General features: G+C 43.9%; 1 long non-coding RNA gene across 1 annotated transcript in view; it reads right to left on the reverse strand.

The window, feature by feature from the left end:
• LOC106726811 overlaps window positions 1-13780 on the reverse strand; it is a 30348-nt gene extending 16568 nt beyond the window's left edge. The window contains exon 1 of the long non-coding RNA XR_001362914.1: window positions 13686-13780. This is a non-coding gene — a long non-coding RNA (uncharacterized LOC106726811). The remainder of the gene's footprint in view (window positions 1-13685) is intronic.
• Window positions 13781-22907: the final 9127 nt, after the last annotated feature.

Consider the following 22907-nt stretch of genomic DNA (forward strand, 5'->3'; position numbering starts at 1 on the left):
ATAGCTATAATCAATACATGTTTTGTAAATGATTGAGTGACTCTGTAGAGTCATTTTCTCCTCCTCAGAATCACCTGAGAAGAGGGGTTACCATCCCCACTCTACAGAAAGGGATACAAGTGCCCAAGGTGGTGGAATAAGTCTCCTGAGACCACATGGCCGCCACCGAGAGCAGCTCCACCCAGAACCCAGGTGTGCCAGGCCCGAAGCCAGTTCATTTTGAGAGGAGTGTGGCCCCCTGTCTGAAGGGGACAGGGCTCCTGGTTCGGGTCAGAGGTCGGGTCGCGTGCCGCCGTCCTCAGCAGGCACTACTACTACGGCAGGGCTGAAGCTGCCAGGCGTGGGGGGTGGGTAGGCAGAAGTTCAGGCTGCTGACCAGCTGGGAATTGAGCAAAAAGAAAAAGAAAAAGACATCTCGGTGCCAAGACTCCAGGGAAATGTTTGTTGACTTTTTGCTTCATATCCACCACTTCCAACTGGGCTTTGAAGCTAACTTTTTTGATAGAAGGGCTCCCTGGGGCGGGTGGGGAGTTCACAGCCTTGTTGCTTGCGGTTCTCTGGGCAACTGCAAGCCCAGAGCTGCGCCAGGATGATGCCTGAATTGCGCAGAAAGTGGAGGGAACTACAGAGAAAACAGAGAGCACTCCGGGAAAAGCAGAGACAGAACAACAAGAATTAAAGGGCACAACAAGAACCGGTACAACGGGCATTGGTACTGTGCCTTCAGGATGCCAAGGGTCCCTCTCCCGGTGTCCCTCACCGCCCAATTGTCCCTGGTCACACCGCACTAGGAGGGGCCCAAAGGACCCAGCAGCCCCAGCTCTCAGCCAGATCTCTTAAAATGCACTTCTTGGTGGAGCGATCTGCAAAGGTGGATGTGGATGTTCACTCGCCTGCTCAGAAGCTTTCCTGGCTTCCACCACCGGCAGGATGAAGTCTGTGCTTCCTCACAGAGCTCACAGGCGCTCCCGAATCCCAGCTGCCGTTGCCAACAAGGTTCTTAAATCTGGGCGTTTGTGCAGGTGTCCCTCATTGGCTAACGCCTAGTTATCCTGAGGTTTGAGCCTCAGTGTTACTCTCTCCAGGGACCCCATTTCTACCCCATGTTAGTCCCAGTGTTCATTCTATACATTCCCATGGAACCATGGACAAATAAGAGAGAGGAAGAGGCAATATCTCTAGACGAACCTTCTAGCTCATCAAGCAAGGAGGGAAAGGGAAATGACCAAGTAGGGTATTTAAGCAAAGAGTTTAAGCACAGAGAGCCAGAGAAATAAATGACCCGTAATCCAGGGGTTGCCAAGAAGCATATCACCTGCCACATGATGATCTCTACGGGAAAGAGGGGCTTCCTTGGCAGTGATGGAGAGATGTGGAGATGTCCTTCCATAGGAATGAAAGTAGTGAATAAAAACCCACCAAATGTCTGCGTGTGCCTGAATAGAGGCGACACTCACATGAGTGAGTGAATAGGTCGCCGATGAGGCAGACAGAATAGCCCGACTAGAAGGAGAAGCTCTTCTCAGCTCCAGAAAGGCAAGAATGCAGGGCACTGTTGCCTGATTTTCCCAGAGAAGCCAGAAGTCCATCTGGGGTGTGTTGTGTGTATGTCCTTAAATTTCCCCAAATTGTTTATATTTTTTATAGTCACTGACCAGGCCAGAAAAACATCTTGTATGTAGCCCAGAGATGCCAGTGTTTGACCTTTGCACCAAGAAACCTGGCCTCACATGGGTCTGTTTATCTAAACCCAACAACGCCAAAGCTCCAAACAGCGTGAGTCACCCATAGAGAGTGATCAATGCATGAGTGACCAAATGAGAACAGAGACTTGTCTGTATCAATTATTGGTACATAACAGCTGGCCAATAAATAGCCGCTGAGTGGGAGAGAGAATAAATTAATAATGAAGGTATGTCTTGCAGTTCAAGATTGCTACCACTAGATGGGGGAGGTTTTTTTTTTTTTTTTAATTGCTGCTGAAAGCTTTGTTTTGTTGGAAATTCCTGAATAGGAGGGTTTATGATAGAACTAAAAACAGTTCTCTAGAGAAGTAACATCTTTTGTTAAGATAGTTTTATGGGTACGTCTGCAAGTCATGCCTACTTAGTTGAACATCCCACAAATACCAACAACTGTTTTCTCATTGTCTTTGTTATCCCACTCACTTTCCACCCCGTCGGCTCGGGTTACAAACAGTCATGAGAAGTTGTTGTTTCCTTTGGCATTAGAAACAGAGAATGATCACTACATGGTGGAGAGGGGAGAGGTTGGGTATTCACTCGCAGTCTTTTTGGGTACATAGACCCTTAACCCAGTTACAATACCATGTATTTGATACTATCACTCTGTGTTTATATGATGCTTTGTGGACCCAAAGAAGAGAGCCACGCCCCCATCTTGGCTGAGGAGGGTGCGGGAAGTCTTCAGAGGAATAGCTCCTGGGCTGGATGGACCTTGAAGGATGAGAAGGAATTCACCAAGGTACCAAGGCTGGAAGGATATGCTCTCATTCATCTACTAGCCACGAGCATCTATGTGTGCTCAGCACTCTGCAGGCGTCGGGTTCAGCGGTGAACAGGACACCAGGGCTCTGTCCTTAAGGAGCTCACAGTGCAGTAGGAGAGATATTTATTAATCAAGGGAGGAAGTAATTGTTTTTAAAATTACAGTTTGTGGAAAGAATTAGGAAGGAAAGTGGTCAGATGCTGAGATAGAAGATAGGAAGTAAGATCTCTATGATTCAGAGTGGTCGAGAGGCCTCTCCTCAGAGGTGACATTGCAGCTGCAACGGAGTCCCATCTCCAGGAGCACTTTAGCCTTTTACTTTTCCGTTTCACAAATATTTAGGAAGCACTTATAAAAAGCACCTGTCATACAAGCAATGTGGGGGCTGGGGGGCGGGGCAGAGAGGATGCTCCTAGTAGAATAACAAATGCTCTCTGGGAAGAAGACCTAGCCGTGGTGAAACCATTGGTGAAAGGTGGGGAGCCCTCCCAGTATATTGGAGGAAGCAGAAAAAGTTTCTGTCCTATTAGGATATACAGTGGGAAAGGGAGGACTGAATAAACTAGAACTGAACAGCTAGAAGGAGAAGCTCTTCTCAGCTCCAGAAAGGCAAGAATGCAGGGCACTGTTGCCTGATTTTCCCAGAGAAGCCAGAAGCCTATCTGGGGTGTGTGTGTGTGTGTGTGTGTGTGTGTGTGTGTGTGAAAGGGAGGACTGAATGGCCCAAAGAGATGGGCTGTGGCCCATTGGCAGAGGAGCCCAGACTTTATCTTAAAACCCAGTCTTTCCCAAACAAGTGTCACACCCATTACAACTCCACCATTCCTGCCGGATCCTCATTCCATCAAAACTATTATTTCTTTATTTTTCTTTCAATAAACTTAATATTTTACCTAAAATATTTAAAGAAAACAATATTATTGCTATTTCTGTATATTAAAACACACACACACAGTATCATTGGCCATTAAGAGCAGGCAACCAGAAAAATGAATACAAGACCAAGAAAATGTACAAATGTCCCACATGGTCCACGTCCTATACTTTAGGATGCGGCAATGGAAGACTTGGGGGGATTTTAATGAGAAAACTGAGGAGAGGAGATTGCATTACAGCAATGAGTGCTGAAGGTATTATTCCAGTTATGTCTCCTACAAAATACGGGATGATGATCCTGGCAGCGGTAAAAAGGGATCTTCCCGGACAAAAACTCTCCCCCGCCCTTGGAGGGGCTTTCCAGTGGACAGTTATATGAGAGCCCTGGTGACCAGCAGGCTGCTCTGTGAGAACTCAGAGAGCCGCTGGGTAAGGACAACCCACTCACCGAAATTCCCATGTTGACTGTCATTTCCTCCAGCTTCAGGTTGCTTAGCTACTTGGCAGATGGAGAATGAAGAGATTGAGATAAAGCTCCTAAAAATGAGGAACTAGTTCATAATTCCTGGCTGGGGAAAGCCACAATACAACATCTAAAAGACTTTGGTTCTTCATTCAGACTCATACCTGGAAGCTTAGAGAGGGGTTCCACTGACCCACCCATCGCCGGGAGCACGTTAGCCTTTTACTTTCCCATTTCACAAATATTTAGGCAGCACTTAAGAAAGTCAGATACTGTGCAGAAATCAAAAGGGTGACAGATTCGAATGCCTAGCAGGTGTCAGGAGAGAAATATCAATGAGAGACATGGCCCCGTGTGAGACAATAGGGAGTGGTGGGGACTGTGGGGACTTGGAGAAGACAACTCCCATGTGAAAGGGGAACTTGCTGCTCAGCTCCGGTCAATCCCAGCTATGCAGGAACGTCAGATATTTCAACAGAAAAAAAAAAAAGCATTGCACAATGGTCATTATATTTATAGCTATGCAGGAACGTCAGATATTTCACCAGTAAAAAAAAAAAAAAAGCATTGCACAATGGTCATTATATTTAGGGGAAAAGTTGGGAGTGGGAGGAATACCTTTTGAATTTTAAAAGCTGGCAAATAAATTTAAAAAGTTTAAAGCACTCCGAGAGCCAAGAAAAATACATCTACAGATGGATGCAATCCAGGGGCCAGTGGGTGACCTCTGGGTGTGACAGAGTCTCAGCCTTTTTGGGGCTTGTGTGTGAGGAGATAAGCCGTGTTCATAAATAACTCCAATAGAGAAGGTGGTGATAAGTGTAGTGTGAGCAAGACACAGTCTAAGAATTCGGAGGAGGGAGGCATGACGGAGGAGCAAAGCCCTACGTGGGGAGTAGGTTTCTCTCCTAAAGCTCTTTCTGGCCAGGTATCAAGAAACCCACCAAAGTCAATGAGGAAGGAAAGGGGGGCATCCCATGAGCTCAATGGTCAGGTCAGGAAAATAGCTAACGAGGCCAGGCCTGAGCATCACTGTATCCCAGGGAGCATTTTCAAGATGGCCGTGCCTAGCCCTTACCCCAGACATCCCAAGTAGGAATTTCTTGGGTTGAGAATTATGCACCGAAATCTAAAAAATGTCTCTTCAGTTCATTCTCGTTAGGACCCTTCCCTAAGGACCTCTGCTTTAAGGAGGTGCCCCCACAAATGCTAACTAAAACAACAAATGTGACTCTTTTTCCCTTCCTGTTCCCTTACATTCAAACTGGCTAGGATCCCTGGAGTGTATAGTCCGCACCTGCACATGGAACCCCAGCTCTGGGCTTTGGGAAAGCACTGTATCCGCCCACAAGAGAAAGCACCTTCTTATTCAGGTCCAGTTGGGCAGCCACATCTTGTTACTCACACAAAGGCACCCTGTGTGTGTAGCATAGGGATTGCTGTATTTCCAAGCCATCTGCCTCTAAACATTATCTAAGAACAAATTCTGTAACTCTTACGGTGACACAGGTTATCAGAAAATGCAGCCAAAAGCATATATTGAATTTGCTTGAAATGGAAGACGGGCTTTCTATTCAACACCATGATGTAAATTCAAGTTCACCTACATTTTTCCAACTTATAACTCCAAGTCCTACCAGAATCTTCCCATCGATGCCTCAGTTTTTCAGCTTCTTTCAGGCATTCTTCTTCCAGTTTTCACATCAAAGAGACCCAGCGAGCAGGCCCCATGGTTTCACTGTTATTGTTGCCATGTGAGAGGTTTTTCTGGGCTCAGAACCTGCTGCCCCTCTCCCCCCACACACAGATCATCCCTCCTAAGGGGTTGCTTATCTAAACACCCATTTACCCTAACAACCCTGGCTTCAAACTGTGCACCTTCCCAAAGAAGACACGCAAAGAATGTGGTGCTCCTCCGTGGTTTGAATCACATACATTTCAGCGTCAAGGAGAAGTCACATGCAGAGGGTGCCGGCTTCCCCAGGGTGCCCCTCCTCTTCTTTCCCTTCCAGATCCCAGGAAAAAATGTGAGTCCTACATGCCTTCTAAGCCGTGAAGTGGAAAAGACTTGGGACAATGGAGAAGCCCCTGTACTATTAAAAATGAGTGAGGCCCAGCTGGTGTGGCTCCGTGGTTGAGCGTCGACGTATGAATCAGGAGATCACGGTTAGATTCCAGGTCAGGGCACATGCCTAGGGTTGCAGGCTTGATCCCGACTGAGGGACATGCTGGAGGCAGCCAATCAATGATTCTCTCTCATCATTGATGTTTCTATTTCTTTCTCCCTCTCCCTTCCTCTCTCTGAAATAAATAAAGACATATGTTAAAAAAAAATAGTGACTCCATAGATCACTAGCAGCTGTCTTTAAAATAGAAATAGTTGCAAACTACATGTGCTGCCCAAAATAAGATGAGGGGAATACCCTTGATTCCTGCCAGAGGAACTGCCTCCAGAAAACAGGAAGTTGTCGGTAGGCTGGAGATGCCCAGTCAGCTCGATCACGCCCTGGTGCACTTGACAAGCCCTTTAAACACCATTACTTTGTGTCTCATGTATTTTGTAGTTTATAGTTTAGATATCTGTTTATACCCACTGCCTCCTTTCATTTCACTGCAATCTTGAGCAGCGGGCAAAGCAGAATTATTATACTCATTTTACAAAGAAACTCGGGAGCAGAGAAAGGATTGCAGTGGATAAGTTGTGTGGCTGCCAAATGTCCCTTTACCCTTTTCCTAGTTCTCCCTTGGGGACACCCTCCCCTGTTCTCTGTCGCTGTACTTCGGGAGGCTCTGACAACACCATTCATCACTCCCAGGATGGGGCGTGTGAATCAGGGCATTCGATTCTTTAGGTCCCATCAGTGGCTTCAGGGATGGGCGTGTAGACTTGGCCAGAGTGAATGAGAGGGAAGAGCACTTTCACTGGCTGGTGGAGAGAGGTGCCCACTTTCCTTCTTACCTTCCTGTGAGATCTGGGAAAGAAGCAAACACAGAGGACAGCAGAACCACCCGAAGGTGAAAGACTTGGTCCAGGTGACATGATTGGCTTTCCCATCTTGGAGCAATAACCTTTCCTTTTTATTGCTTAAAACTAACTTATGCTGGGTTGGGTTTGCATACTTGAAACTGATGCGTGATTCAAAATGCTCATGATGTCCATTTCCCCATAACTTCACTTTGCTGGTGGGCCACATAGCTCTCTAGCCCTCTAGCCCGCAACCCCCCCCCCCCCCCCCCCCCCCCCATGTCTGTATTCAAGTGTGTTGTCATGGCAACCTCCCTCCAAATTTCAGGGAGAGCAGTGAGAGGGAGGAAATGTAGCTCACTCCTCTTTATGTGGCTACTGACCAGCTAGTGGATTGCATACCCTTGGCTCAAGTGCACCCTTCCTTTCTGACCCGCCCCACAGTGGCCAGAGGGTGGGGGTGGGGAAAGGCCGGTGGGCAATAAGGCACAGGACATGGCCACTTAAGCAACAGAAGCTTTCAAAGGGCAGCTCCCTTGGAAAGAGGCTGTAGGCACCTCAGTAAACCTTCCTGTAGCACCAGCGCTTCCCCGTGGAGTCTCAGAGACCCATACGTTCTTGAGCATCTTAGGATAAAGCTATAAATTGGAAATTTGTGGTCGTTCAAACATTTTTAGTAATTGCATCACCTCCATTACTGCCTTATGAGATTTTGGTGCCTGTATTTGTTGAGTTTGAGTTTATAAGCAAATTGGCCTCGAGTAATAACACTTAATTGTTAAGGCTAATGGAAAAAAAAAAAGAGTGATGTGTGCACATCAAGTGACAGCCAAATGACACCACAGAACTTTAGGGAACAACTGTTTTGCAACAATGCAAATAGAAAACCTCTGATGGTCAAGCTGAGGTTCAAAGGAGTGGAGATGAGACAAACCCTCCAGGACTGCATCAGAGTAAGTGCCAGCAGAGAATTCCTTCCAGCCAAACAGAATTAACCAGCATAATAAATCTTGTCCATGTAAATTGTAGTTGTTTTGTCATTTCAGTTGCATTTAGTTTATAACTTTGTTTTTATTGTTTCCGTAGTGCACATGCTATCAAATGAGCCATTTATTCCTACTCTTTTGTGTTTGTGTGTATGCAGATAACATTGAAATAAAAGAAACAGGTCAACACTGGGAACTGTGAGAAGTGTCTGTTTCCCTTTAAAGGTGTTGGTCAGCATCTCAAGCTTGAAAACCATCAATGCAGTGTTCCTGCCTCCTTCCCTGTGGTTTTAGCCACACAGTGCCCTTCTGGTGGTCCTTCCTGCCTCTGGCCTCTAACCCTTCTGACCCACCAAGCACAGAGCTATTGGTCCTAATCTACTTTCTTCATGTTGGTTTTAGACTTAAACTCCCAATAGCCCCTGCCTGGCTATCATGTGTAAGTCTAACGGGTCTCCCTAACATTCAAGTTCTGAGCCTGGCCCGACATACCTGCTTTGCACAGACATCTGATAAATAAGGGGTGAATGAGGATTTCCCAATGTGTTCCTCTTTCTACTATAGATGACTAATAAAGTGAGTTCCTCAATTAGGCATCTTTTTTTTTCCAACTGAGAAAAAATAAAAATCTTGACTGGTCACAATCAATAATCAATAAATAGTTGCTAAATATATTAGCCCTTCAGTCCACCTCTCATTGTTAATGGAAAAACTATATTCTCAGTGGAAACATCCATTAGAAGTCGACTTCAAAAGGAGAGGCCTTTGGGGTTCCAAAAAAGTGTCCAACTATTAATATTTAAATGTCATTTCAGAAAAATCTGTAATGTTTTGGTCCTCAAAAGTATCCTCTACCTCTCATTCTCCATGACACAAAAACCTTTGACCTTGGTTGGAGACCTTCTACTTCTCCCTACAGTTGGAATCTTCTTGAATTCAAAATTGACAATGTGATCCAAATGCTTATTATTACTATTTCTGCATCCATGTCTCACAGAAAAAGCCAAAGTAACCCAGAAAATCCCAGGGGACTTCCTTAGGCAACACTCTGTACACAGCCAAGTTTCCATGTACAGAAAAGGAACTTATTTTCTTGACGAGTAGATTTGTGTAATTTCAACATAAAGAATGATCTAACTCAACTTTTAGCCCATGTCTTTCCACACATTCGAAGGAGTTACAAAGAAATTACAAACCCAAAATGCTGAAAACTTTCTGGTGAGCAGAACATAAACAAATACAAAATACAGTCCTGTTTATCACAAGAAGTCACGCGGAGACCCCCAGGCCTTGGAGGAGCTGGTGCTCAGGGAGCATGCATTTAGTCACCCACTCACCCACTCATTCAGGTCAATCATAGGTAAATATGGTCTTTGTCTTTATAGCGCCTACATTCTGATGGCGAGCTAGGCCTATGTTTTACTATTTATTTTCAATTTGTTCCGTTAGTTTTTGTTCTGTTTTTCCTTTCCTGCTTTTTTAAAGGATAATTTAATTATTTTGTAATTCCATTTTATCTATTGACTTTTTAGCTATATCCCTTCGTGGTGGTATTGTTGTTATTATTATTATTATTATTATTCAGGGTAGCATTAGGGGATTGCAACCTACATTTTTCACATTTCAGTCTCCTTAGCATTAATATTGTGCCACTTTATGTTAAATGAAAGAAACTTGCAACCACATAAGTCCATTTACTGTGCCCCCTCCCAACACTGGGCCTTTATGCTTTAGTTGTCAGAGATTTTCATATGTAAATATTATAAGCCCCACAATTCAAAGTTAAATTATTTGCTTTAAATAGTCATATGTACTTTAAAGATGTTAAGAGGAAAAAAAGCTTTAAAAAAAATACTTTCCTGTTATATCATATCTGGAATTCTTTTCTTACTGGAGAGCCACATTTCAATCTGGTGTGATTTTGCTTTGGCCTGGAGAACTTCTTTTGGTTTTCCTTGTAGCATAGGTTAGTGGATAATAAATTCTCTAGTTTACTTTTACCTGAAAATATCTTTATTTCATCTTAATTCTTGAAGGATGAATGCTTTTACTGATGTAGAATTCCAAGTTGACAAGTTTAGCTTTGCTGTCTCCTTCTCTCTCTCTCTCTCTTTTATTTTTATCATTTTCAAGGCAGAGCCTCTTTCTCCTCTGGAATCCATCATCACCAATGAGGAGTCAGAGGTGGTTTCTAGTGTTGTTCCCTGGTGGAATGTGCCATTTCAAAATTAATTTTTGTTTTCAGCAGTTTGACTATGATATACCTAGGTATGTTTTTCTTTGTATTTATTTTAAATAGTTTGAGATTACTGTTCTCCTTGAATCTGTAAATTTGTTCCTTCAAAGATTTTTTTCTGTTCTAGTCTCTTAATTCTTTCCTTCTCATATTCCTTATATTTTTGTTCATCCTTTTTTTTTATATGGCCCCACAAAGCACAAAAAATATATTACATTATTTTTAGTCCTTTTTCTCTTTTCTTTAGATTGGATTATTTCTATTGCTCTATCTCCAAGTTCATGGAATCTTCTTTCTGTAATCTCTCATCAGCTGTTAAACTAATCCAGTACATTTTTTATTTCAGACTAGTGACCTGGTGCATGGATTCATGCACATTGAAAGGAAATTAATTAGAAGGTGGCCGGCAGGTGGGACTGGGCGAGATGGACCGGACACGCTCTGGAGCCAACTTCCTGTGGTCCCTCCCCCATGTCTGTGGAGTGAGTGGGGTCCCTTCAGCAGGTGGGGTCCCTCGGCCTGACCTGTGGGGATTGGGCCGAACTGGCTCTCTGACATCCCCCAAGGGGTCCTGGAGTGCGAGAGGGCACTCTGCAAAGTTGCTGTCATACAGGGTGTGGAATGCAAACACAAGTGTGCAGTAAACCAGATTCGGGTCCAACAGTGTCCCAGCAACAACATAACCCACAGCCAAAGGTGGAATTGCATGGCCCCACAAGAAATCGGGCTCCCTTCTCTCTGGTTTCGGGGTGCATCACCCGAGAACTGCTGCTGCCAAGTCACTGCAGCTCAGCAGCTCCTATGTTGAGCATCTGCCCCCGGTGGTCAGTGCGACTGGTAGCTTGGTTGGACACTTAGCCTTTTATATATATAGATGTTGTATCTTTCTGCTCTAGAATTTCCAGTTTTTAGTAGTCTTTTTTTTTGAGATTCCTTATTTGTTTATGTATTACAACAATTATTTTACTTTGCATTCCTGAACACGGTTATAATAGCTGCTTTGAAATTTTTATCTGTTAACTCCAACATCTGGGTCATCTCAGAGTCAGTCTCCTTTGATTGCCTTTTCTCTCAAGTATGAGCCACATTTCCCTGATTCTTTGTATGCGAGTAATTTAGATTGTATCTAGGACACTGAATGAAACATTATAATGAGCAGCCATTGAAGTGCTTTAAGGAAAGAGATGTGATACTCCTATCTTTGTCTCAGAAGAAAGTGTGCTGGTTACGGCCTGGAGAACGGAGTGGATGTGGAAGGCTGCTTCAGAAGTCCAGGAAAGGTGTATTATTAACAGTTACTAGAAAGATGCCAGTGCATGTTGGAGTTAAGTAGAGCAGGTTGCAATGCGAGACCTGGAAGGGACTTGGACATCGGCTGCCCATAGGGGCATCTTTTTCTGGATGATCCACTGGTACTTTTTACCCAACAGGCCAAACAGAATGCCATTCACCAACTTCCAATGAGAGAAATCTCAGTAATGCCTGATGCTTCCTGCTTTTCACTCTCAACAGTCAACTACCTGCTAAGTTCCAGCAATTCTTCCCTTAAGATTTCCTTTTCACTACTACCACTGATTGCAGAGCCTTATCCTTTTTCACCTAAATGAGTAAAATAGCCTCCTGACAGACACTCCTATTTCCAGTCTCAGTCGTCTCTATCTGTCTTTGTCTCTGCTTCCAGGCCCATCTTTTCCAAAGATACAGTCAACTGAGGTCATTTCTATTCAACAGTTTTTCAGTGCCCCTATTTGGTACAAGAGAAAATCCAAATCCCATAGAATGGCATGTAATGCTTAGCCATGTGACTCTTTCCTCTTATTTTTCAGCAAATGCACCTCTTACCGGCTGGACAAAAAAAGGAGGAAATGGTGACCAAGATCTGTCCTCCCTTTGCCAATAGTCTAATGAGGGAGGCAGAGACCATCTTCAATTTCATCTTCCTCTACTGCCTCCTCTGCCCTCACTGCCCTCCCTCAATTTCCTCCAGCACACAGAATTATTTTGCCATTACTAACCACTTTATTCTATTTCTTGATACCTCTGAGCCTTTGGGCATGCTGTTTATTCCTCTTTCCTTTCCTTCTTCCCTTTCTGTTAAGAAGACCTAAATCAAATTTCACTTTTGCTAACTCCCCACACCCTTGATACAATCATTTTTCTACCTATTCATTCAAATCTCAATTGAGAATCTCTTTCTTGGGGAGCAGATGTTTTTATAACAGTACTTCTAACTTCACATTTAACTATCTGTAGCCTCTCCTGTTTCTTGCTGTAAAACTATAAAATCTTTGGGAGCAGGGAGCTGGTCTACGTCATCTTTTGTTCTGTCATCTAGCACATTGCCCAGCTCCCAGTCAACAGTCAATTGTTTATTTACTCTCTGACATTCTTCTCATTTACAAATGGGGAAATAAAAGTCCAGGGCTGGGAAGTGACAAGTCTTGCGAAATGCCTTGGACTTGTTTTTATGATCACTATTTCTACGGGGGGAGGAAGTGGTCAATATTTCTCTGGGCAATATACGGGAAGGTTTCATGGAAGGGGCGGGACTAAGTGGAAGCTGGTAGAAGTGAGGGTTAGAGGTATGAAATCTGATCAGTATCTTGATGGCTTTCACAAGCTGAATCTATGAACACAGGCTGCTCACTGGAAACCAGAGGGGCTGTAATGAAAAGAGAACTAACCTGCAAGGGCAAAACAAAAACAACCTTGGATTCCCTTCATAGTGTACACCTCCCTGTTTGGCCCTGGACTCGCCCCCTCTTCTCTCTGGGTACCAATTTCTAATAATAAAATAAACAACACCAATAATAATAATAATAATAATAATAACAACAACAACACTTCTAATAATAAAATAAACAACACCAATAATAATAACAACAACAACAACAATAATAACCACTTAGAGTTATTAAACCTTTACTCTGTTCCTGCTACTATTCTAAAGCCTTTATGTTTTACAGATGAGAAGATCTGCTTTCAAAGAGTTGAAGTAACTTGACCAAGGTTACATAGCTAAGTGGTGGAGACAGGATTTTTGCTCCAGATGTTGGACTTGAACCTTAACTAGAAAGACTTTAAAGGAGTTTCTGTCACAACAAACATTGGCCATTCTCAAGCTTATTACAAGACTAGAGGCCCAGTGCAAGAAATTCGTGCACGGGGACTAGGCCTGGCCAGCAATCAGGGCCGATTGAGTCCTTCCAGCTGCTGGCTGCCGGCCGGGGCCTTCCTTCCCCAGCTTCTTTTGTTCTGCGCCGACCCCTGGTGGTCAGCGCACGTCATAGTGAGTGATCGAACTCCCGGTCTCCTGGTCGAACTCCCGAGGGAACACTTTGCATATTACGCTTTTATATATAGAAATTCCTTTTCCTGTAAGGTGACTTACATGCCTAGCTCCTTCCCAGCTGGAAAAAACTCACCGGGAAAATATAGGGATTATCTCTGTCTGCACACACATGAAAGACATGAATCATTCGAGATACTAGTTATGACCTGAATTAGCTGTGAAGGAAAATCATTATTTTTAAAAATAGTTTCAGCACACAGAAGTCTTATCTGTGTGGTCCTATATGTCACTGCTAGTTTCCATCTTTAAATATTATTAATCATATCAGCAATTTAGTAGAGCACCTGCACATACACTACCTTATTCAGTCAACACAGCCACCGGTTTTCCAGGTGAGGACACAGGGACTTGGCCAGCAAGTTTCCCCAAAGCTCACAGACAATAAAAGGCGATGGTGTTTGATGAGCTCCAACCCTCTCTGCCATCTTCCCACCTCCGGAACACGGGAACGTCACAATTGCAGGTGTGTCTACCTGTAATTTACGGAAACCACCAGAAATGTACTGAATCACTGAAATGTAAATGCCTGAATTGCCCAAGTAATAATGATCCCAATGTCTTTCGACTGGCTGCTTTTAAAAAAAAAAATTGATTTTAGAGAAAGAAAGAAGAAGGGAAAGAGTCAGAGAGAGAAAAGGGCAATCCCAATGTCTTTTGACTGGCTGCTTTTAAAAAAATTTGATTTTAGAGGAAGAAAGAAGAAGGGAAAGAGTCAGAGAGAGAAAAGGGAGGTGGGGGAGAGGGAGGAAAGAGAAAGAGAGAGAGGTTTGTTGTTCCACTTATTTATGCATTTATTGATTCTTATATGTGCCCTGACCAGGGATCGAACCTGCAACCTTGGTGTCCTAGTACCAGGACAATGCTCTAACCTACTGAACTGCCCAGCCAGGGGTCAACTGGCTGCTTTGAAGCACATTAGAAGCCCAGTGTTAGGAAGGGCTCCCGAGGGCCACCAGGTCCCCCATTCCTCTCCTCTGTTCACTGGTTCCACCCTCCAGTGTTTGAGGTGGTGGCTCAGCCTCCCACGGTGCATCCCCTTTGCCTCTGAGCAGCGTTGAAGGTTATTAGCCTCTTCTCCTGACGGAAATGGGCTTCCTAACATTGTCACCCATGGGTCCTCGGTCAGTCTTGTGCGGTCACCCTCTAGACATCCTCCAGGTAATTGATTTCAGTCCTCAGCACCCTTGATTCTTTCCATTTCCTCTTTGAACTTGTCTGGATCTCAACTTCCTCATCGAGAAAATGGGTAGATGGACTGGTTTTGTCAGACCTCCATAAAGCGTTCTTCTTGTGACCTTCTGATATTTTAAATGTCCAAATAATTGTACCCCAAAACAGAAAAGCTTGCTCACTGCCAGGAACTCTGAAAAAAAATAAAAAGTGTTTCCTAACATGTTGCCCATTGTGTCTTTTCCTTCCTTCCACTTTGTTTGTGTTTTTTCGGAGATGGAGAAGATAGTCCAGAGAAGGTGGGGCCTGCTCATTGTTGACGCGGCCATGCACTGGAGCAGGGACGGGGCCTGAAGTGGTCAGGGATGCTGAAAGCCCCGGGCAGCCCCACCCTTTCCCACCTTGGCTTCTAGCTTCGTTTCCAAACTACAGGGAGGTTTCCAGATAAAAATTCTGATTGACTGGCATTCACCCAGGGTCCCACACAGCCTCCTCTCTGGCATCTTCTCGTAGATTCCTCATACATCCAAGTGCGTCTGTGACTCCCACCACATCTCCCCTGGTGAAGGAATCAAGCCTTTCTGAAACACTTCTGAAATTTATCGAGAAGACCACATGTTTAGGAAACCCGATTAGAGCCACATACGGACTAGAGTATGAAACAACGGTAACAATAAAAGTAATAACAAGTAAGTATTTATTGAGGAGTAAATGTGTTCCAGACCCCAGGCTAAGAACTGCATGTGCTTTATGTTCTTTAATTCTCACAATAACACTATAAGGCAGGTGCTATTTTCATCACCATTTTACAGATGGTGAAACTGGACTTTAAAAGGTTATGTGTGTCACCTGCCCAGTGTCAGACAACTGACAAATGGGGGAGCCAGAATGGCAGCCTAGGTATGTCAACTCTGGTGTCTGAACACTTCATTCAATACTAACTGCTTTATTGTTTTAAACAATATTTAAAATTTTTTTGCATCTATGTATCACTTCTTCCATGAAGCCCTCCAGGATGCCCCCCCCAGTCTCATTTAGAGATCCCCACTGTGTTTCCTTGCATCTGTGCATCCTTTTATGCTAGTGCTTAGCACACTGTTTAAATCCTTTTTTACTTTCTTCCACTCTAGACAGTAAACTACTCGAAAGAAATCAAGAGCTGTGTCTCTTTGTTTGTATTCCTTGCTCCTGGCCCATTTTTCTTCTTTTCTCAGACAGGATTTTAGGGCTGTCTTGCTCTGGATTGTCAACAGCTCTTAGTTTTACAGCCAAAATCAAAAGTTGCTGGATGAGGAGAGACAAAACACACCCAGTCCTAGGCATCTAGGGGATTCTTCTGAGTGTTCCCACAGGGGATGGAAGCTCAGGCTTTGCATTAAAGAATGGAAACAGCTCAGCTGAGAGGTAGCTTCCCTGAGGTTAAGTAGTGACGAGGTGTTTCAGGGAACTTTCTGGAGGACTGACTGCTAAATGTCTGTAGGTTATCACGAGAGACGCAGAGAGGGTGTCTGTAGCTGAGCCTGGGCTTGGGGCAGAAAAGGGTATGAGGACCACCCTGAGCCCATCTGAGGCCCAATGGCATCCATTGCATGGAGCAGCCACAGCAGTAATGATGACGTAATAATGATGTGATAATGATGGTGGGCCCTTAAGTCAGGTCTTCCCCACTGTTATACCCTTTCTGCTCCTAAGAGTCTTACGCCCCCTAAGGAAGGCACTCTGTCAAGCATGACAGGTTTCATTTGCTATCAACCTTCATGTTTGGGGGAGAGACATTCATTATACCAGAATCGGGGACCACACTCAGACCTGTTGCAAGCACACATGTCTACCAGTGTATGTGCATCAGAGGTTCCCGGGACAACATGCAGGAGACTGCTGCAGGCAGCTGCCTCAAGACAGTGAGCCTGAGTCTGTTTCTATTCTATCCATCCGTTAATTTTGTTCATTAGATTCCACCTGTGAGTGAAATCATGTGGTACTTGTCTTTCTCTGACTGGCTTATTTCACTTAGCGTAATATTCTCTGGGTCCACAGATAGAGAACAGACTGACAACTGTCAGAGGGGAGGGGAGTTAGGGGGCTGGGTGAAGGGATAAAGCAAAAATACAAACAAACTCATAGACACAGACAACAGTTGGTGATTAGCAGAGGGAAATGGGGGTGGGGAGAGACAGAAGAGGGTAAATGGGGGATAAATAGTGATGGAAAGAGACTTGACTTGGGGTGGTGAACACACAATACACTATACAGATGATGTATTATTATAGAGTTATACACTTGAAACCTAAATAATTTTATTAACCAATGTCATCCCAATAAATCCAGTAAAAAAAGAAAAAAATACATTAAATAATTAAATTTTAAGAAAAGATAGAGAGACGGAGGTTCTAAGGAGAGGGGGAGGTGCATTTTTCATTGGAAATGTTTTTAGATTGCCTGAATATTATATCGTGAGCTTGTGTCATTTGTATAATAATATAAACCATTAAGCTAATTTATGTAAATACTTGGCTCAGATTCTAAATGACTGGAATTGAATCGGTTCTATGTAGAGACTCAACTTGAGCTTAAGCTGCATTTTCTTTGGGGTTCAAGGGCTGCTGTCAGGGAGCAGGTTGCCTGAAGTTTATGTACATGGTGGGATTCGGAACAATAGTGGTGATAAGAGAAATAACAAACATTTCATCCAGGCGAGTACTAAATGCTACAGAGATCCTCTCGTTCGAGCAGCCAAAACAAGCAGGTGTCATCATCTTCCCGGTGGAATCTGAGGTCTGAGAGGTTAAATACCTACCAAGTGGCAAAGCTAAGATTCCATTCCAAGCAACCAGAAGCCACGTGCCAAGTCCTGTCTACACTGGGGGAAGTGAGTAGCATAGAGTGCTGGCCTCCTCGGGCTCCTTCGTGGTAGTGGGGGAAGGAAGCAAGCAGGCAAGCAGACATTCACACTAAACGGTGCTACTTCTGCCTGCTGCTCAGCTGAGGAAAGGTGAAGGCCTGTGTTTGAAGCAGGCATAAAAATCACACTCAAGAAATCAAAAGGGCAGATACTAGTATGCGAATTTATTTATTTTTCTAATATAATTCAATTTTCTTTCTGAGTCTTCCTCTCCTCCAAAAAAAAAAAAATTAGGCACACAAATTTAATTTTTTTTTTAAACTTGGGACTTATTTTTTCCACTCCAGGTACAAATGAAGCAATGCATAATTTAAATGCCATTTCAGGACTATTCCTCACTCTGGGTTCTCCATGTCCCTTCCTCCTGCCATGGCACCTGGGGGTAGGGGTGGGGGTGGGGGAGGCATGGCATCATTGGTTTGGGGAGTGAGGGATATCAAAGCCGTGGGCTGGAATCCAGAACCTCACTGAGCTTTCTTGACCCCAGACGCTGGGCACCCTCCGCTGGCCTCAGTTGGATGTGACTCCCGCCACCTGGTTTGTGGGTGTGGCACTGGCATCCGCTACTGACTTCCACCGACGCCTGTGGACTCTGATTGGGAGATGTCTGCAATCTAGGGCATTCCCAGCCCAGCCACAGTCCCTCTGGGCTGTCAAACCACCCAGCTCTTCCACACTTGCCTCTGGGGCCCTGGAAACTCTCACTAAACTGAGGCGACCAGTGTTCCCCCAACTCCCACCTCCACCCTCACCCCCAGGCACCTCCCTGGGGCACTGCTCTTCTACTGATCTGCCCTGTGGGCAGAAGAGCCATGTGCCTTGCCAACTGTGATGCTCAGGCCTTCCCTGCCACTTCTCTGGTATCTCTCAAGCCTTTTGAAGTGTTTCCACCTGCCTCCCACCCTTACCTCCGGTTTATATGTACCACTCCCTGTCCTGGCCTGGCAGGGGTTTCCCTTCTTTCATATTCTAATCATCCTAAATCCATGGTCAATATATAATCTATGCTGCGATTTTCCTGGCTTGGCTCCAATCTGGGCCTAGATTTGAGACATGTATTTTTCCCTTCTCAATAAGATAGATTTTTGTTTTGTTTTTCAAATAAATAGTATATTCCTATCAGATTATGTTTTGCTTAACTATGCGCTATAAAAACTTGAGGTACTATTAGGGGTTATTTGAAATAAAAACAACTGGCTTAGTATTTTTAAAAAATATTCCCAGAAAACATTTAAAATGATCAAAGTAGTTATTCTCAGAGATCTGAGTCATTCGAACCATCGTCCAGTTTGCTATATTTGATAAATTAAGAGAAAAGGCAGAAGTAGGCCACTTAATATTTATTGAGAATCAACAATACCTAGGCACTGTGCTAGGTGTTTTGTATTCTTCACTTTCTTTAATCCTCATAATATACCCTTTCTGTAAGTAGCATTCCCACTTTACTGAGGATGAAAACAAGTCTCAGAAGAGATTATATAACTTCCCCAGGTGATCTGGCTAGAAGTGATGACGTCAAGATTCACACTCCATGCAGCTGGTCCCAAACTCCATTTACTTTCTCATTGTCTCTGTAAGCAAATTGTCAACCATTGAATGTTCTGTATGTGTTATTTATAGCATATGGAGAGCCTTGCAATGATCAACGGCCACAAGGTATTTATGACTGTTTTGCTAGGGAAGTAAGCATGATGTACTAACCCTAAATGTTAGTACATCGATGGCTGTACCTGTGCTTTTCAGACCTCCTGTTGATCCTGGCCTTGACTGGTTTGTTATCTGCAGGTCTGAGCGTCACTGGTCAGATGGCGAGATTGTTTGGAACCTCAGTCCTGGGTTGACGCAGCATCTTTGTTTACCAACAAAGGACCAATGATGGCATTATTGGGGAAATTAAACCTGCTGTTTGGTGAGCTGCTGTTCAATAGTTTCCAGGAGAGCATTACAGTGAAGAGGGGGCACTGTCTGTACCCATAAATATGGATTTTCTGCATGGCCCACCTCAGAGGAAAGGCTGCGAGTCACTGTTTCCAGAAAAGAATTGGGGTGGCCTATGATGACATAGGTAAAGAGCTGGAATGATAGACAATGTGTTCTTCATGTATGGGTGCAATCCAAAATTTAAATGCACTCATAGTCCATAAAATGTACCTTTGAATCATTTAAGTTACATATCATATGCCTGTATATATAAGTATAGATACATGTGTGCATGTATGTGTAGGTGTGTGTTTTATGGGAGTTAGCATAGTTTAGAAAAGAACGCTGAATATAATTCAGATTTAAATGCCAATATTGGCTTTTCTAACAGCACACTACAAGTCACCGAACTTTTCTGGGCCTCAGTTTTCTTAGGGATCCGATTTAGTGTTTTAAATAAAAAATGTTTAGACCTCCTTTAGTACCGGCTGATTCATATTAAACGTAGATATGCTGCACGCCTTTATGATAAGCTGCCGTATTCAGTTCTCCCAGAACTTTCATCTGTTCCCAGTGCACCTTTGCAACACTTACTGCAGATGAAATAAAATAACGCCTTCTATAATTTTATTAGCTCTGAGAGACAGGGAGGGTGCCTGTCTCATTCCTCACTGTCTGCACCTGGCTCAGTACTGGCTCGTGATTTTGTTGTTGTTTTTAATGAATTAATAGATAATAAAAGACAATAATCTGTGACAAATTTTCAAGTGGCATGGGGAGCCTTTATAAAACTAGAAATGACTAAAATTAACCCCCAAAATAAAGAGAGATATAAACCGACTAATGAATCAAGGGAATACTTGGGGAAAGTTTTAAAGAACTGTTATTGTTACCACAAAAAAGGGAATTATTATTACAGGTAATTTTTCCTCAAATTTTTACCCAAAATCTCCATGTTTTTAAATAATAAGAAAATGACTTTAAGTCGTTATTTTATTTGGGATTATTCTCAACTGAGTCTAAGCAAATAGAATTCATCCATGTGGTAAGAGGATTATTCTTTGTGATTAAATACAGTTCATCCTGCCATTGCAGAACTGGAAAAATTCAAAGAAAACTACTCAGGCGATAAACAAAAGCAGAAACCATAAAAAACGACGTGATAAAATTCTATCCGCCTTTGACAGAAAGCAGACTCGTAATAAAAGGAAAAATAAGTTGTTTTCTGTCCTCCAGGAATTCAGTGTGATTTTTATATTAAAAAGGTGTAAAGGACTATTATTTAACATGCAAGAGAATATTTGATAAAAAATAATGAATGTTAAAACCATCCATTCTATGAGCAAATAACTTTGGAATGATGTCTGTGAGCCAGACACTCTGGTTAGGGGAGTGCATAAGGATGAGCCCGAATTCAGTAGTCATAATCACCATCGAAATCATTTTCGTAAGAGCAGACATTTCTTGGGCAATCCTTACATGCTACAGCTGAAAAGCTTCCATAGCAGTAGTGACCAGGAGCTCCTCAGTTTTACTGGAAAAAATATATTTTAAAAAAACCCAAATATTTATATAAATCTAGGGTCACTGGTAGCCAAGGTCCTTGGCCTTGTTGTTGTGGGCACTGTGATGGGCCACCCAGACGTGCCATCAAATTCAGGTCTGAGACACTGACATTTGCTACCCCAGTGCCACCAGTGCTACCCATTGGAGGCTGGCAGCTGAGTCTTTCCTCTGGGCAAAGGGAGCTGCCTTGCCCATGCTTATGCCCTTCCCGGGTAGAGCCAGCCCACATCCAGGGGGTGGTTAACATAGAGGCATGAAGGCCTTTCTCTCAGCTCCAGGGCTCCCGAGGGGTGGACTGAGGTCTTCTCTGTGAGACACTGCGGCCCACCTGCTCCCTCCACTTCCTTTCCCCGCACAGCTCTGGTTCTGAAGGACACTCCAAGCCAATCTCCATCCCAGGCTCTCTTTTCCCAGAGAACCCAAGCTATGTCACTTTGGAGGAGTCCCATCTAAAAGGGGGAAATGGCCCTAACCGGTTTGACTCAGTAGATAGAAAGTCGGCCTGCGGACTGAAGGGTCCCAGGTTTGATTACAGTCAAGGACATGTACCTTGGTTGCGGGCACATCCCCAGTAGGAGGTGTCAGGAGGCGGCTGATCAATGTTTCTCTCTCATCGATGTTTCCGACTCTCTGTCCCTCTCTCTTCCTCTCTATAACAAATCAATAAAATATATTTAAAAAAATAAATAAGTAAAAGGGGGAAATGGAGCTAAGCAGCGACAGCTGAAATGAGACACCAGAGAGAACCCTGATACCCCCCGTGGCTCCCCAGTCCTCCTCTTCGCCTCAATCTTCCTGTTGTGCCGGGTCACATATGGTTCCACACAATCTCACCGGCTGACCAGTGACGCTCAGACCTGCAGATAACTGCCCAAATGTGGGCCTGCTGGGCCAGAGTAGGAGAGGATTTTATCCCCATCATACTTTCATTAATTTAGGGGAAATTAGCTCAGCCTTTTAGCAGCCCAAACATCCAGATGCTCAATCGGAGTTTGTATGCAGCAGAGATTCCTACATCACTTTCTGTCAAGCCAGCTCCCCCTCTTTCCATCCAAACATTGTTTAGACTTCTCAAAAGGCTGCCTCAACTTTATGACTGGCAATATTTCTTACCCCTGTAGACACGTGGCCCTACCGTGAGCCAAGAACGGGAAGGGGTTGGGCAAAGGGAAGTGGAGAGGTTTTTGCAATTTATAGTGTGAAAATAGTAAGTATTTGGAACAGACTTTTTCCCCAAAGGGCACCCGTCGTTCACCCATCCTATGTTCAGGCCCCTTGAGAATTGCAGAGGACGTCTCTTTTATAATGGCTCGGAGTTTCGATGGCTCCTGTTTGGAGCTTTTAATCTGATCTAATGTGTACTGTGCAGAAGTCCCAGAGACATTCGCTTTGCCGGTGATGTGGCTGTGTGGGACCATTAGATGCTCTGGGGATCAAGTCTCACTGAGAGAATTGAAGTGGTGACAGATCTAGAGTAAGTTAATTTCCTTTAGTTTCTAACTGTGCAAAGTCTGGAGCTAGATGGGACTTGAGAGATCATCTGGTGCTCGAATGGCATACACTCCACTCCCCTGACATTCCTGCCCTAAGAGCCCAGGGCAGACATTGCTAATCAAACCCTGTGTGTCTGCACACAGAGCCCCTGTGCTGACACTTTGCCAGATCTTCTTCCCCAGGGCCCAAGTGATGTCTGTAATTCTCAGCGCACCACAGCAGACAGCTACCACCTAATTGGTCTGGCAAGCCAGATAAACTTAATTTTTTTTTTTACTTTTCCCAGTCACCCTCCTCTCTTAAAGGGGTGAAATCATTGACCCAAATTTATATTATGATTAGTATGTGAGCTTAAACGCCTGATTCCCAACTCAGTGCTCTCTCCATTTGCCCCTTTCTGAAAACTTTTCTACCATTATAAGTCTGCAAACTGGTCAGGTATACAGAAATCTGGGCCCAAATTTAACAT

Source organism: Myotis brandtii, unplaced genomic scaffold, assembly GCF_000412655.1.
Source record: "Myotis brandtii unplaced genomic scaffold, ASM41265v1 scaffold32, whole genome shotgun sequence".
Classification (NCBI taxonomy): Eukaryota; Metazoa; Chordata; class Mammalia; order Chiroptera; family Vespertilionidae; genus Myotis; species Myotis brandtii.